The sequence below is a fragment of the Haliotis rubra genome, unplaced genomic scaffold (assembly GCF_003918875.1).
Source record: "Haliotis rubra isolate DU_JTF1 unplaced genomic scaffold, ASM391887v1 Scf983, whole genome shotgun sequence".
NCBI lineage: Eukaryota > Metazoa > Mollusca > Gastropoda > Lepetellida > Haliotidae > Haliotis > Haliotis rubra.
In genome coordinates this window covers 143,399-160,941 of record NW_025767727.1, presented here as the reverse complement: position 1 = coordinate 160,941, position 17,543 = coordinate 143,399, and positions in this window count along the sequence as shown.

Here is a 17,543-nt window from a genome sequence, read left to right as displayed (position 1 = left end):
TGACATGAGAGATCAATTCAGACTTTCTCCTGAATTACAGTTCTGTATTGTCCCTAAAAACATGAGACCTGTGACTTACCTCCATACATACTATAAGCAATGTACAACAGTGTACAGGAATTACTGCTTGTTCCATTGTGCAGTGTTATGTGTACAACAGTGTACAGGGATTACTGCTTGTTCCATTGTGCAGTGTTATGTGTACAACAGTGTACAGGGATTACTGCTTGTTCCATTGTGCAGTGTTATGTGTACAACAGTGTACAGGGATTACTGCTTGTTCCATTGTGCAGTGTTATGTGTACAACAGTGTACAGGAATTACTGCTTGTTCCATTGTGCAGTGTTATGTGTACAACAGTGTACAGGGATTACTGCTTGTTCCACTGTGCAGTGTTATGTGTACAACAGTGTACAGGGATTACTGCTTGTTCCATTGTGCAGTGTTATGTGTACAACAGTGTACAGGGATTACTGCTTGTTCCACAGTGCAGTGTTATGTGTACAACAGTGTACAGGAATTATTGCTTGTTCCATTGTGCAGTGTTCCATGTGTACAACAGTGTACAGGGATTACTGCTTGTTCCACTATGCAGTGTTATGTGTACAACAGTGTACAGGGATTACTGCTTGTTCCACTGAGCAGTGTTATGTGTACAACAGTGTACAGGGATTACTGCTTGTTCCATTGTGCAGTGTTATGTGTACAACAGGGTACAGGGATTACTGCTTGTTGCATTGAGCAGTGTTCTGTGTACAACAGTGTACAGGAATTACTGCTTGTTCCATTGTGCAGTGTTATGTGTACAACAGTGTATAGGGATTACTGCTTGTTCCATTGTGCAGTGTTATGTGTACAACAGTGTACAGGAATTACTGCTTGTTCCATTGTGCAGTGTTATGTCTACAACAGTGTACAGGGATTACTCCTTGTTCCACTGTGCAGTGTTATGTGTACAACAGTGTACAGGGATTACTGCTTGTTCCATTGTGCAGTGTTATGTCTACAACAGTATACAGGGATTACTGCTTGTTCCACTGTGCAGTGTTATGTGTACAACAGTGTACAGGAATTATTGCTTGTTCCATTGTGCAGTGTTCCATGTGTACAACAGTGTACAGGAATTATTGCTTGTTCCATTGTGCAGTGTTCCATGTGTACAACAGTGTACAGGAATTACTGCTTGTTCCATTGTGCAGTGTTCCATGTGTACAACAGTGTACAGGGATTACTGCTTGTTCCACTGTGCAGTGTTATGTGTACAACAGTGTACAGGAATTACTGCTTGTTCCATTGTGCAGTGTTATGTGTACAACAGTGTACAGGAATTACTGCTTGTTTCACTGTGCAGTGTTATGTGTACAACAGTGTACAGGGATTACTGCTTGTTCCATTGTGCAGTGTTATGTGTACAACAGTGTACAGGAATTACTGCTTGTTCCATTGTGCAGTGTTATGTGTACAACAGTGTACAGGGATTACTGCTTGTTCCACTGTGCAGTGTTATGTGTACAACAGTGTACAGGGATTACAGCTTGTGTGTACAACAGGGTACAGGGATTACTGCTTGTTGCATTGAGCAGTGTTCTGTGTACAACAGTGTACAGGAATTACTGCTTGTTCCATTGTGCAGTGTTATGTGTACAACAGTGTACAGGGATTACTGTTTGTTCCACTGTGCAGTGTTATGTGTACAACAGTGTACAGGGATTACTGCTTGTTCCATTGTGCAGTGTTATGTGTACAACAGTGTACAGGGATTACTGCTTGTTCCATTGTGCAGTGTTATGTGTACAACAGTGTACAGGGATTACTGCTTGTTCCATTGTGCAGTGTTATGTGTACAACAGTGTACAGGGATTACTGCTTGTTCCATTGTGCAGTGTTATGTGTACAACAGTGTACAGGAATTACTGCTTGTTCCATTGTGCAGTGTTATGTGTACAACAGTGTACATGGATTACTGCTTGTTCCATTGTGCAGTGTTATGTGTACAACAGTGTACAGGAATTATTGCTTGTTCCATTGTGCAGTGTTATGTGTACAACAGTGTACAGGGATTACTGCTTGTTCCACTGTGCAGTGTTATGTGACAACAGTGTACAGGAATTATTGCTTGTTCCATTGTGCAGTGTTCCATGTGTACAACAGTGTACAGGAATTACTGCTTGTTCCATTGTGCAGTGTTCCATGTGTGCAACAGTGTACAGGGATTACTGCTTGTTCCACTGTGCAGTGTTATGTGTACAACAGTGTACAGGAATTACTGCTTGTTCCATTGTGCAGTGTTATGTGTACAACAGTGTATAGGGATTACTGCTTGTTCCACTGTGCAGTGTTATGTGTACAACAGTGTACAGGGATTACTGCTTGTTCCACTGTGCAGTGTTATGTGTACAACAGTGTACAGGGATTACTGCTTGTTCCATTGTGCAGTGTTATGTGTACAACAGTGTACAGGGATTACTGCTTGTTCCATTGTGCAGTGTTATGTGTACAACAGTGTACAGGAATTACTGCTTGTTCCATTGTGCAGTGTTATGTGTACAACAGTGTACAGGATTACTGCTTGTTCCACTATGCAGTGTTATGTGTACAACAGTGTACAGGGATTACTGCTTGTTCCACTGAGCAGTGTTATGTGTACAACAGTGTACAGGATTACTGCTTGTTCCATTGTGCAGTGTTATGTACAACAGGGTACAGGGATTACTGCTTGTTGCATTGAGCAGTGTTCTGTGTACAACAGTGTACAGGAATTACTGCTTGTTCCATTGTGCAGTGTTATGTGTACAACAGTGTATAGGGATTACTGCTTGTTCCATTGTGCAGTGTTATGTGTACAACAGTGTACAGGAATTACTGCTTGTTCCATTGTGCAGTGTTATGTCTACAACAGTGTACAGGGATTACTCCTTGTTCCACTGTGCAGTGTTATGTGTACAACAGTGTACAGGGATTACTGCTTGTTCCATTGTGCAGTGTTATGTCTACAACAGTATACAGGGATTACTGCTTGTTCCACTGTGCAGTGTTATGTGTACAACAGTGTACAGGAATTATTGCTTGTTCCATTGTGCAGTGTTCCATGTGTACAACAGTGTACAGGAATTATTGCTTGTTCCATTGTGCAGTGTTCCATGTGTACAACAGTGTACAGGAATTACTGCTTGTTCCATTGTGCAGTGTTCCATGTGTACAACAGTGTACAGGGATTACTGCTTGTTCCACTGTGCAGTGTTATGTGTACAACAGTGTACAGGAATTACTGCTTGTTCCATTGTGCAGTGTTATGTGTACAACAGTGTACAGGGATTACTGCTTGTTCCACTGTGCAGTGTTATGTGTACAACAGTGTACAGGGATTACTGCTTGTTCCATTGTGCAGTGTTATGTGTACAACAGTGTACAGGATTACTGCTTGTTCCATTGTGCAGTGTTATGTGTACAACAGTGTACAGGGAATTACTGCTTGTTCCACTGTGCAGTGTTATGTGTACAACAGTGTACAGGGATTACTGCTTGTTCCACTGTGCAGTGTTATGTGTACAACAGGGTACAGGGATTACTGCTTGTTGCATTGAGCAGTGTTCTGTGTACAACAGTGTACAGGAATTACTGCTTGTTCCATTGTGCAGTGTTATGTGTACAACAGTGTACAGGGATTACTGTTTGTTCCACTGTGCAGTGTTATGTGTACAACAGTGTACAGGGATTACTGCTTGTTCCATTGTGCAGTGTTATGTGTACAACAGTGTACAGGGATTACTGCTTGTTCCATTGTGCAGTGTTATGTGTACAACAGTGTACAGGAATTACTGCTTGTTCCATTGTGCAGTGTTATGTGTACAACAGTGTACAGGGATTACTGCTTGTTCCATTGTGCAGTGTTATGTGTACAACAGTGTACAGGAATTACTGCTTGTTCCATTGTGCAGTGTTATGTGTACAACAGTGTACAGGGATTACTGCTTGTTCCATTGTGCAGTGTTATGTGCAGCAGTGTACAGGAATTATTGCTTGTTCCATTGTGCAGTACTTATTGTGTACAACGGTGTACAGGGATTACTGCTTGTTCCACTGTGCAGTGTTATGTGACAACAGTGTACAGGAATTATTGCTTGTTCCATTGTGCAGTGTTCCATGTGTACAACAGTGTACAGGAATTACTGCTTGTTCCATTGTGCAGTGTTCCATGTGTGCAACAGTGTACAGGGATTACTGCTTGTTCCACTGTGCAGTGTTATGTGTACAACAGTGTACAGGAATTACTGCTTGTTCCATTGTGCAGTGTTATGTGTACAACAGTGTATAGGGATTACTGCTTGTTCCACTGTGCAGTGTTATGTGTACAACAGTGTACAGGGATTACTGCTTGTTCCACTGTGCAGTGTTATGTGTACAACAGTGTACAGGGATTACTGCTTGTTCCATTGTGCAGTGTTATGTGTACAACAGTGTACAGGGATTACTGCTTGTTCCATTGTGCAGTGTTATGTGTACAACAGTGTACAGGAATTACTGCTTGTTCCATTGTGCAGTGTTATGTCTACAACAGTGTACAGGGATTACTGCTTGTTCCATTGTGCAGTGTTATGTGTACAACAGTGTACAGGGATTACTGCTTGATCAAGTGTTGCGAGCAGACATTACAAGCATGTCATTTCATGCAATCCCACAAAGCATGTGTAGTCTAATTTCTCAGTTGGGTCGTTCTGTTAGCTACAAATGTAAACTAGCTTCCATCAACAGTCTTCTCACATGACATTTCAGCTGTACATTTGTGTATCTCCAGGAGTTTGTGTGATTCCTTGTGATGAATGCCCTTATCTGAATGTTGGAAAAATGAAGATGAAGTCATTTTATGTCTGCTTCACAAACAGTTGTGTGTGGAGTTGATGTAACTGAAGAGGAAGAAATGTGTTATTCTATTTAGGATATTGGTAAGGAAGCTAGTCAATCAAGTAGAAGCAATAATTTCTACAGCAGGTTTAGTTGCCAGCTAATACCAGGCACATAGTGTAAACAGGTTGGACTGCTGAGTGTCATGGATACCACAGGAAGTCAGGAGGAATACCTCACATAAACTCTCCTGTGTGCAAGATGATGTGTTAAGTCGCTACCATGATGCCAGCACACAACATCACCAATTCATCATTCAAACATCACTCTGCATCCTAAACTACAGATCTGACAGCTAGTGTTGGGAGAGATGGTGGCGTTCAACCAAGGGAACACAGGCAGTGAGATAGTCTTACATTCATGAGTGGGGCACAGAGCAGGTTATGCCAACAATATCTACAGTCCGTTTGATTTCATTTAAATTGCTCACTAACACAAAATCTAAAAATTGCAAGAAAATCAAATTTCGCACAGTCACATGAAATCGACAGAAAAACTCTGATGATTTGTCTCATAATTTTGGATAACCGAATAAAAAAGATGTTCATAATTTTGTTGTCACATACCGCTATCTTTTACCAGGGGGACCACTTTCTGGTAGAACAGCCAGGCGTGCAAGTTGCACGCATGAAATTGAAATTTCACTACACATGCTTGTTGATGAATCATCAGAGTTGGGTCTGTCGATTTCATGTGACTGTGCAAAATTTGGTTTTGTTGCAATTATTAGATTTTGTGTTTGTGAGCAATTCATTGGTCTCAAATGAAATCAATCGGACTATACATCTGGAGTCTGTGAAAGTGGTGTGCCGATATCCTGGGTATTTTCTGTCAAAAGTCCCACCTACATACTCAGGAGTTATGGAGTTACAGCAAGATATGGATGTGTATACAGTCAATCTTTTGTGTAACTGTTAATCTGGAAGTGCTTCAACTTTATTGGTTATGACTTTCATTAGGTTTTCACAGGCTTCTGTACATAATACTGCCTTGCTTCCTGTACACTACAATACTGTGGAGGATAGGTCACGTCACTCTCTGTATTCACAAACCAGCCACAACCAGCCGGAGTGAACGGCAATCAATAAAGTATCAGGGACTAATTAATGTTGGAAGCATGTGACATGAGAAAAAATATATCTGATGTTGATATAGTGCTTGTCAGCAACATGTCCTCACACCAAGGAGCAACCAACGTATTTCAGTATCCTTTCTGCTTCGTACATATGTATTATACTCTAGTATCTCACCTGATTCATAAATGTGTATTACCCCGGGTATACTCTAGCATCTCACCTGATTCGTATATGTGTATTATACTCTAGTATCTCACCTGATTCATATATTTGTATTATACTCTAGTATCTCACCTGATTCGTATATGTGTATTATACTCTAGTATCTCACCTGACTCGTATATTTGTATTATATACTAGTATCTCACCTGATTCGTATATGTGTATTATATACTAGTATCTCACCTGATTCATATGTGTGTATTATACTCTAGTATCTCACCTGATTCATATATTTGTATTATACTCTAGTATATCACCTGATGCGTACATGTGTATTATACTCTGGTATATCACCTGATTCGTATATGTGTATTATACTCTAGTATCTCACCTGATTCATATATGTGTATTATACTCTAGTATATCACCTGATTCATATATTTGTATTATACTCTAGTATCTCACCTGATTCGTATATGTGTATTATACTCTAGTATCTCACCTGATACGTATATTTGTATTATATACTAGTATCTCACCTGATTCGTATATGTGTATTATATACTAGTATCTCACCTGATTCATATATGTGTATTATACTCTAGTATCTTACCTGATACGTATATGAGTATTATACTCTAGTATCTCACCTGATTCATATATGTGTATTATACTCTAGTATCTCACCTGATTCATATATTTGTATTATACTCTAGTATATCACCTGATACGTACATGTGTATTATACTCTAGTATCTCACCTGATTCATATATGTGTATTATACTCTAGTATCTCACCTGATACATATGTGTGTATTATACTCTAGTATCTCACCTGATTCATATATTTGTATTATACTCTAGTATATCACCTGATGCGTACATGTGTATTATACTCTGGTATATCACCTGATTCGTATATGTGTATTATACTCTAGTATCTCACCTGATTCATATATGTGTATTATACTCTAGTATATCACCTGATACGTACATGTGTATTATACTCTAGTATCTCACCTGATTCATATATGTGTATTATACTCTAGTATCTCACCTGATTCATATATGTGTATTATACTCTAGTATCTCACCTGATTCATATATGTGTATTATACTCTAGTATATCACCTGATACGTATATGTGTATTATACTCTAGTATCTCACCTGATTCATATATGTGTATTATACTCTAGTATATCACCTGATATCATGTGCATGTGTATTATACTCTAGTATCTCACCTGATTCATATATGTGTATTATACTCTAGTATCTCACCTGATTCTCAGTATATTTGCATTATACTCTAGTATATCACCCTGATTCAGATATTTGTATTATACTCTAGTATCTCACCTGATTCTCAGATATGTGTATTATACTCTAGTATCTCACCTGATAAGTATATGTGTATTATACTCTGGTATATCACCTGATTCGTATATGTGTATTATACTCTAGTATATCACCTGATACATATATGTGTATTATACTCTAGCATCTCACCTGATACATATGTGTGTATTATACTCTAGTATCTCACCTGATACATATGTGTGTATTATACTCTAGTATCTCACCTGATACATATGTGTGTATTATACTCTAGTATCTCACCTGATATATATGTGTGTATTATACTCTACTATATCACCTGATTCGTATATGTGTATTATACTCTAGTATCTCACCTGATACATATGTGTGTATTATACTCTAGTATCTCACCTGATACATATATGTGTATTATACTCTACTATATCACCTGATTCATATATGTGTATTATACTCTAGTATCTCACCTGATACATATGTGTGTATTATACTCTAGTATCTCACCTGATACGTATGTCTGTATTATACTCTACTATATCACCTGATTCGTATGTGTGTATTATACTCTAGTATTTCACCTGATACGTATGTCTGTATTATACTCTACTATATCACCTGATACGTATATGTGGATTATACTCTAGTATCTCACCTGATACATATGTGTGTATTATACTCTAGTATCTCACCTGATACATATATGTGTATTATACTCTACTATATCACCTGATTCATATATGTGTATTATACTCTAGTATCTCACCTGATACATATGTGTGTATTATACTCTAGTATCTCACCTGATACGTATGTCTGTATTATACTCTACTATATCACCTGATTCGTATGTGTGTATTATACTCTAGTATTTCACCTGATACGTATGTCTGTATTATACTCTACTATATCACCTGATACGTATATGTGTATTATACTCTAGTATCTCACCTGATACGTATGTCTGTATTATACTCTACTATATCACCTGATTAGATGTGTGTATTATACTCTAGTATCTCACCTGATACGTATGTCTGTATTATACTCTACTATATCACCTGATACGTATATGTGTATTATACTCTAGTATCTCACCTGATACGTATGTCTGTATTATACTCTACTATATCACCTGATTCGTATGTGTGTATTATACTCTAGTATCTCACCTGATACGTATGTCTGTATTATACTCTACTATATCACCTGATACGTATATGTGTATTATACTCTAGTATCTCACCTGATTCGTATATGTGTATTATACTCTAGGATATCACCTGATACGTATATGTGTATTATACTCTAGTATCTCACCTGATAATGTATGTCTGTATTATACTCTACTATATCACCTGATAATGATATGTGTATTATACTCTAGTATCTCACCTGATACGTATATGTGTATTATACTCTAGTATCTCACCTGATACGTATGTCTGTATTATACTCTACTATATCACCTGATTCGTATGTGTGTATTATACTCTAGTATCTCACCTGATACGTATGTCTGTATTATACTCTACTATATCACCTGATACGTATATGTGTATTATACTCTAGGATATCACCTGATACGTATATGTGTATTATACTCTAGTATCTCACCTGATACGTATGTCTGTATTATACTCTACTATATCACCTGATACGTATATGTGTATTATACTCTACTATATCACCTGATTCGTATATGTGTATTATACTCTAGTATAATATAAATGTGCATTTATAATGCGCGCAATCCAGACAGATATGCCTGCTCAAGGCGCTACAATGGGAATGTATAAAGATAAAAGTCAGGGAGTGTTGAGTGGAGTTAAATGTCACTATGATACTTGGAGAACATATGGGTCTTTAGTCTTGATTTGAATTTCTCAAAAGTTGGACACAGTTTCAACTCTGATGGAAGTGAGTTCCAGAGGATAGGGGCAGTGCTGGAGAAGGATCTGGAGCCAAATGTCTTCAGTCGATATTTAGGAACTTGGAGGAGATTTTGGTCACTTGATCGGAGTTTACGTGCTGGAGTATGTGGAGTCAAGAGTTCAGATAGATAGTCAGGGCTGGTGTTATGGAGGCATCGATATGTGATACAGAGAAGCTTGAACTCTATTCTAGCTTTTACTGGCAACCAGTGGAGGTCTCTGAGCACTGGTGTCATGCACGTGTCTTGGTGTTCTTGTGATGACCCGTGCAGCAGAATTTTGCAGCACCTGTAGCTTAGATAGCAGTTTACCACTGATGCCCTGAAGCAAACTGTTGCAGTAGTCTAGTCTTGATGTTATTAGACCATGGGCAAGTACCTTTGCAGCTTCTGCGGTTATTAAGTGTCGAATGTTGCTGATGGATCGGAGATGATAATAACAGGTTCTACTGATGTGGGTAACCTGTTTCTCCATGGAGAGGTGTGAGTCCAGAAATACTCCCAGATCTTTAAGGTGGTCACTGAGAACTATTTCCGTGTCCGCTATCAGAATGGATTGTTCTTCTACTCTGGACAACTGTTGCTTAGTGCCAATCAGCATCACCTCTGTTTTTTCTTCGTTCAGTTTCAGCTTATTTGCTGTCATCCATGACTTTGTTCTTGCCGTACAATCAGATATGCGTTGGAAGGAAACCTGAAGGTTATTGAGTTTGAATTTGTCCATCATTTGTGTATCGTCAGCATATCCATGGTGAAGAAGCTTGAAGTGTTGGATGATGTTAGCCAGATTTGCCGTGTACAGCGTGAAGAGTATCGGACCTAAAACAGATCCTTGTGGAACACCACAGTGTAGTTTGACCTAAATCGGATTTTTCATTGCCGATGATGACTGCTTGTCTACGATCTTCCAAGTAGGATGAAAACCACTTGTGGCAGTTACCACGGATGCCAGATTCAACTAAAAGACGGCTTAGGAGAACTTCATGGTCGATGGTATCGAATGCCGCTGACAGATCGAGCATGACAAGGGAAGCCATGAAGCCATCATCCAGGGCAGACAGTAGGTCATTGAGGACACGTATCAGGGCTGTTTCGGTGCTGTAATATTGGCGGTATGCGGACTGGAACTTGTCAAGGATAGCATTGACAGATAGATGGATATATCACCTGATACGTATATGTGTATTATACTCTAGTATATCACCTGATACGTATGTCTGTATTATACTCTACTATATCACCTGATACGTATATGTGTATTATACTCTACTATATCACCTGATTCGTATAAGTGTATTATACTCTAGTATCTCACCTGATACGTACATGTGTATTATACTCTAGTATCTCACCTGATTCGTATATGTGTATTATACTCTAGTATATCACCTGATTCATATATTTGTATTATACTCTAGTATCTCACCTGATTCGTATATGTGTATTATACTCTAATATCTCACCTGATTCGTATATTTCTATTATATACTAGTATCTCACCTGATTCATATATGTGTATTATACTCTAGTATCTCACCTGATCAATATATTTGTATTATACTCTAGTATATCACCTGATACGTACATGTGTATTATACTCTAGTATCTCACCTGATTCATATATGTGTATTATACTCTAGTATCTCACCTGATGCGTACATGTGTATTATACTCTAGTATCTCACCTGATTCATATATGTGTATTATACTCTAGTATGTCACCTGATACATATGTGTGTATTATACTCTAGTATCTCACCTGATTCGTATATGTGTATTATACTCTAGTATCTCACCTGATTCGTATATTTCTATTATATACTAGTATCTCACCTGATTCGTATATGTGTATTATATACTAGTATCTCACCTGATTCATATATGTGTATTATACTCTAGTATATCACCTGATACGTATATGAGTATTATACACTAGTATCTCACCTGATTCATATATGTGTATTATACTCTAGTATATCACCTGATTCGTATATGTGTATTATACTCTAGTATCTCACCTGATTCATATATTTGTATTATACTCTAGTATGTCACCTGATACGTACATGTGTATTATACTCTAGTATCTCACCTGATTCATATATGTGTATTATACTCTAGTATCTCACCAGATGCGTACATGTGTATTATACTCTAGTATCTCATCTGATTCATATATGTGTATTATACTCTAGTATCTCACCTGATACATATGTGTGTATTATACTCTAGTATCTCACCTGATTCATATATTTGTATTATACTCTAGTATATCACCTGATGCGTACATGTGTATTATACTCTGGTATATCACCCGATTCGTATATGTGTATTATACTCTAGTATCTCACCTGATTCATATATGTGTATTATACTCTAGTATCTCACCTGATTCATATATTTGTATTATACTCTAGTATCTCACCTGATTCGTATATGTGTATTATACTCTAGTATCTCACCTGATTCGTATATTTGTATTATATACTAGTATCTCACCTGATTCGTATATGTGTATTATATACTAGTATCTCACCTGATTCATATATGTGTATTATACTCTAGTATATCACCTGATACGTATATGAGTATTATACTCTAGTATCTCACCTGATATGTATATGAGTATTATACTCTAGTATCTCACCTGATTCATATATGTGTATTATACTCTAGTATCTCACCTGATACGTATATGAGTATTATACTCTAGTATCTCACCTGATACATATGTGTGTATTATACTCTAGTATCTCACCTGATTCATATATTTGTATTATACTCTAGTATATCACCTGATGCGTACATGTGTATTATACTCTGGTATCATGTGTATTATACTCTGGTATATCACCTGATTCAGATATGTGTATTATACTCTAGTATCTCACCTGATTCATATATGTGTATTATACTCTAGTATATCACCTGATTATGCATGTGTATTATTATACTCTAGTATCTCACCTGATTCATATATGTGTATTATACTCTAGTATCTCACCTGATTCATATATGTGTATTATACTCTAGTATCTCACCTGATTCATATATGTGTATTATACTCTAGTATATCACCTGATTCATATATGTGTATTATACTCTAGTATATCACCTGATATTATTATATGTGTATTATACTCTAGTATCTCACCTGATTCATATATGTGTATTATACTCTAGTATCTCACCTGATTCATGATATTTGTATTATGCTCTAGTATATCACCTGATTCAGATATTTGTATTATACTCTAGTATCTCTAGTATCTCACCTGATTCTCAGATATGTGTATTATACTCTAGTATCTCACCTGATAATGATATGTGTATTATACTCTAGGTATATCACCTGATTCAGATATGTGTATTATACTCTGGTATATCACCTGATTCGTATATGTGTATTATACTCTAGTATATCACCTGATACATACATGTATATTATACTCTAGTATCTCACCTGATTCATATATGTGTATTATACTCTAGTATCTCACCTGATACATATGTGTGTATTATACTCTAGTATCTCACCTGATACGTATGTCTGTATTATACTCTACTATATCACCTGATTCGTATATGTGTATTATACTCTAGTATCTCACCTGATACATATGTGTGTATTATACTCTAGTATCTCACCTGATACATATATGTGTATTATACTCTACTATATCACCTGATTCATATATGTGTATTATACTCTAGTATCTCACCTGATACATATGTGTGTATTATACTCTAGTATCTCACCTGATACGTATGTCTGTATTATACTCTACTATATCACCTGATTCGTATGTGTGTATTATACTCTAGTATTTCACCTGATACGTATGTCTGTATTATACTCTACTATATCACCTGATACGTATATGTGGATTATACTCTAGTATATCACCTGATTCGTATATGTGTATTATACTCTAGGATATCACCTGATACGTATATGTGTATTATACTCTAGTATCTCACCTGATACTGATACGTATATTTGTATTATACTCTAGTATCTCACCTGATTCGTATATGTGTATTATACTCTAGGATATCACCTGATACGTATATGTGTATTATACTCTAGTATCTCACCTGATACGTATATGTGTATTATACTCTACTATATCACCTGAGACGTATATGTGTATTATACTCTGGTATATCACCTGATTCGTATATGTGTATTATACTCTAGTATATCACCTGATACATATATGTGTATTATACTCTAGCATCTCACCTGATTCGTATATGTGTATTATACTCTAGTATCTCACCTGATACGTACATATGTGTATTATACTCTAGTATCTCACCTGATTCGTATATGTGTATTATACTCTAGTATATCACCTGATTCGTATATGTGTATTATACTCTAGTATATCACCTGATTCGTATATGTGTATTATACTCTAGTATCTCACCTGATTCGTATATGTGTATTATACTCTAGTATCTCACCTGATACATATGTGTGTATTATACTCTAGTATATCACCTGATTCGTATATGTGTATTATACTTTAGTATATCACCTGATACGTATATGTGTATTATACTCTAGTATATCACCTGATTCGTATATGTGTATTATATTCTATATTATATCACCTGATTGGTATATGTGTATTATACTCTAGTATATCACCTGATTCGTATATGTGTATTATACTCTAGTATATCACCTGATTCATATATTTGTATTATACTCTAGTATATCACCTGATTCGTATATGTGTATTATACTCTAGTATATCACCTGATTCGTATGTGTATTATACTCTAGTATCTCACCTGATAAATATGTGTGTATTATACTCTAGTATATCACCTGATTCGTATATGTGGATTATACTCTAGTATATCACCTGATTCGTATATGTGTATTATACTCTAGTATATCACCTGATTCGTATATGTGTATTATACTCTAGTATATCACCTGATTCGTATATGTGTATTATACCTAGTATATCACCTGATTAGATATCAGATATGTGTATTATACTCTAGTTATCTCACCTGATTCAGATATGTGTATTATACCTAGCATATCACCTGATCTCAGATATGTGTATTATACCTAGTATCTCACCTGATTCATATATGTGTATATTTGTATTATACTCTAGTATATCACCTGATTCATATATGTGTATTATACCTCTAGTATCTCACCTGATAATGATATGTGTATTATACTCTGGTATATCACCTGATTCATTACACTCCATATGTGTATTATACTCTAGTATATCACCCGATTGGTTATGTAGTATTATACTCTAGTATATCACCTGATCACCTCATATATGTGTATTATACTCTAGTATCTCACCTGATACATATGTGTATTATACTTATACTCTAGTATCTCACCTGATTCATATGTGTGTATTATACTCTAGTATCTCACCTGATTCATATATGTGTATTATACTCTAGTATCTCACCTGATTCATATGTGTGTATTATACTCTAGTATCTCACCTGATTCATATATGTGTATTATACTCTAGCATCTCACCTGATTCGTATATGTGTATTATACTCTAGTATCTCACCCTGATACATATATGTGTATTATACTCTAGTATCTCACCTGATAATGATGTCTGTATTATACTCTAGTATATCACCTGATTCAGATATATGTGTATTATACTCTAGTATCTCACCTGATCATGATATTATGTATTATATCACTACTATCTCACCTGATTAATTATATGTGTATTATACTCTAGTATATCACCTGATTCATATATGTGTATTATACCTAGTATATCACCTGATTAACATGTATATGCATTATACTCTAGTATCTCACCTGATAATGATATTTGCATTATACTTAGTATCTCACCTGATACATATATATGAGTATTATACTTCTAGTATCTCACCCTGATACATATGTGTATTATACTCTAGTATCTCACCTGATTCATATATTTGCATTATACTTCTAGTATATCATACCTGTATATCACCTGACATGCGTGTATGTATTATACCTGGTATATCACCTGATTCAGATATGTGTATTATACTCTAGTATCTCACCTGATTCATATATGTGTATTATACTCTAGTATATCACCTGATAATGCATGTGTATTATACTCTAGTATCTCACCTGATTCATATATGTGTATTATACTCTAGTATCTCACCTGATTCAGATATGTGCATTATACTCTAGTATCTCACCTGATTCATATATGTGTATTATACTCTAGTATATCACCTGATATCATATATGTGTATTATACTCTAGTATATCACCTGATACCTATGCATATGTGTATTATACTCTAGTATCTCACCTGATTCATATATGTGTATTATACTCTAGTATCTCACCTGATTCAGATATTTGTATTATACTCTGAGTATATCACCTGATCTCAGATATTTGTATTATACTCTAGTATCTCACCTGATTCAGATATGTGTATTATACTCTAGTATCTCACCTGATAATGATATGTGTATTATACTCTGGTATATCACCTGATTCAGATATTATGTATTATATGCTCTAAGTATATCACCTGATTCAGATATGTGTATTATACTCTAGTATATCACCTGATACATATGTGTGTATTATACTCTAGTAAATCTCACCTCTCTAGTATTCATATATGTGTATTATACTCTAGTATCTCACCTGATACATATGTGTGTATTATACTCTAGTATATCACCTGATACGTATGCATGTGTATATACTCTACTATATCACCTGATTCATATATGTGTATTATACTCTAGTATCTCACCTGATACATATGTGTGTATTATACTCTAGTATCTCACCTGATACATATATGTGTATTATACCTATGAATTGTAGCAATACAGCACCAAAGACAACAGTAGGACAAGAAAAAATCTATTTTGCTCACTATAGTTGCTGTTTTCATTGGTTCTCTTCAGAGCACAATGAAAGCTGGCAATATGTATCTCAAAAGCTGATCATGTTTTATGCTAATGTGCATGTTAAAAGCATTACCGTTTGTGGGTTAGATACATATGTATTTGTGAGTGTTGGCGGTAGTTGCGCTAAGCTAGCTGAAGGAAGCGCCAGTAAAATATACCAACAACCCCCACTCGCCGGCTTTGCAATGCCCAAAGAGTAATGCGCTTTCGGTAACATTTGGATCTTCTGCAGTTTGCATGGATTTTAAAACTTCATAGGTGACCTGTATTGAGGTGTTACGTGTATTTCCAGTATATATACCTGCTCTCGAGTGTAACAGTGTAAGCTGTGAAGTCACAAGTTCACTTGAGCCAATGTGAGAGTGAGTGAGTGAGTTTAGTTTTACGGCGCACACAGCAATATTCCAGCTATACAGCGGCGGTATGTAAATAATCGAGTCTGGACCAGACAATCCAGTGATCAACAGCATGAGCATTGATCTGCGCAATTGGGAACCAGTGACATGTGTCAACAAAGCTCAGCGTGAGAGAAACAGCATTATGGTTATTGGTACTTACTACAGAAATACAGAGTATGAGCGCTTCGTGTCAACATTTCAATTTGTCTGTTGTTGATATTTAAATGGAAAATTGAAACTCGTAGGCAATGCATCATCATAGTAAAGAGCATAACAATGTTATTCTTTCAGTCAAATGGCACAAGAGTTGTGTTTACTGACAGTTAGATATGAATCACGTCAGCTACATGTAGCGGCATGTAATGCAGATCAAGAGTATAACAATAGAAAAGGATCTCGTGAAAATAAAACAATGTCTTTGCTGCTTTTTGTATATATCTATTATTGATATTAGATCAATGGAAAAGTATGTTTTATTGTTAAAGAAAGACGTACATTTAAATTTGCATAATGTGAATCACAGTGAGCCTTGCAATTAGTTATGGCCACCAAATTTTATGTTTCTCTGACTGTTTGAACAAAGGGTTCTTCTGTTTTGAGATTCATGATACCCAAGAATATTTCTTAATCTAAGAAAATAGGTTTTATGATGAATTTATCGAAACTTAAAGACCTTCCAGTCGAAGGGCATTCGACTAGCAGTGATATGATTCATATTAACTAAAACTGCTACTACTTTCATCAGATATGTGACAGATACACTAGTCTAGATAGAACTA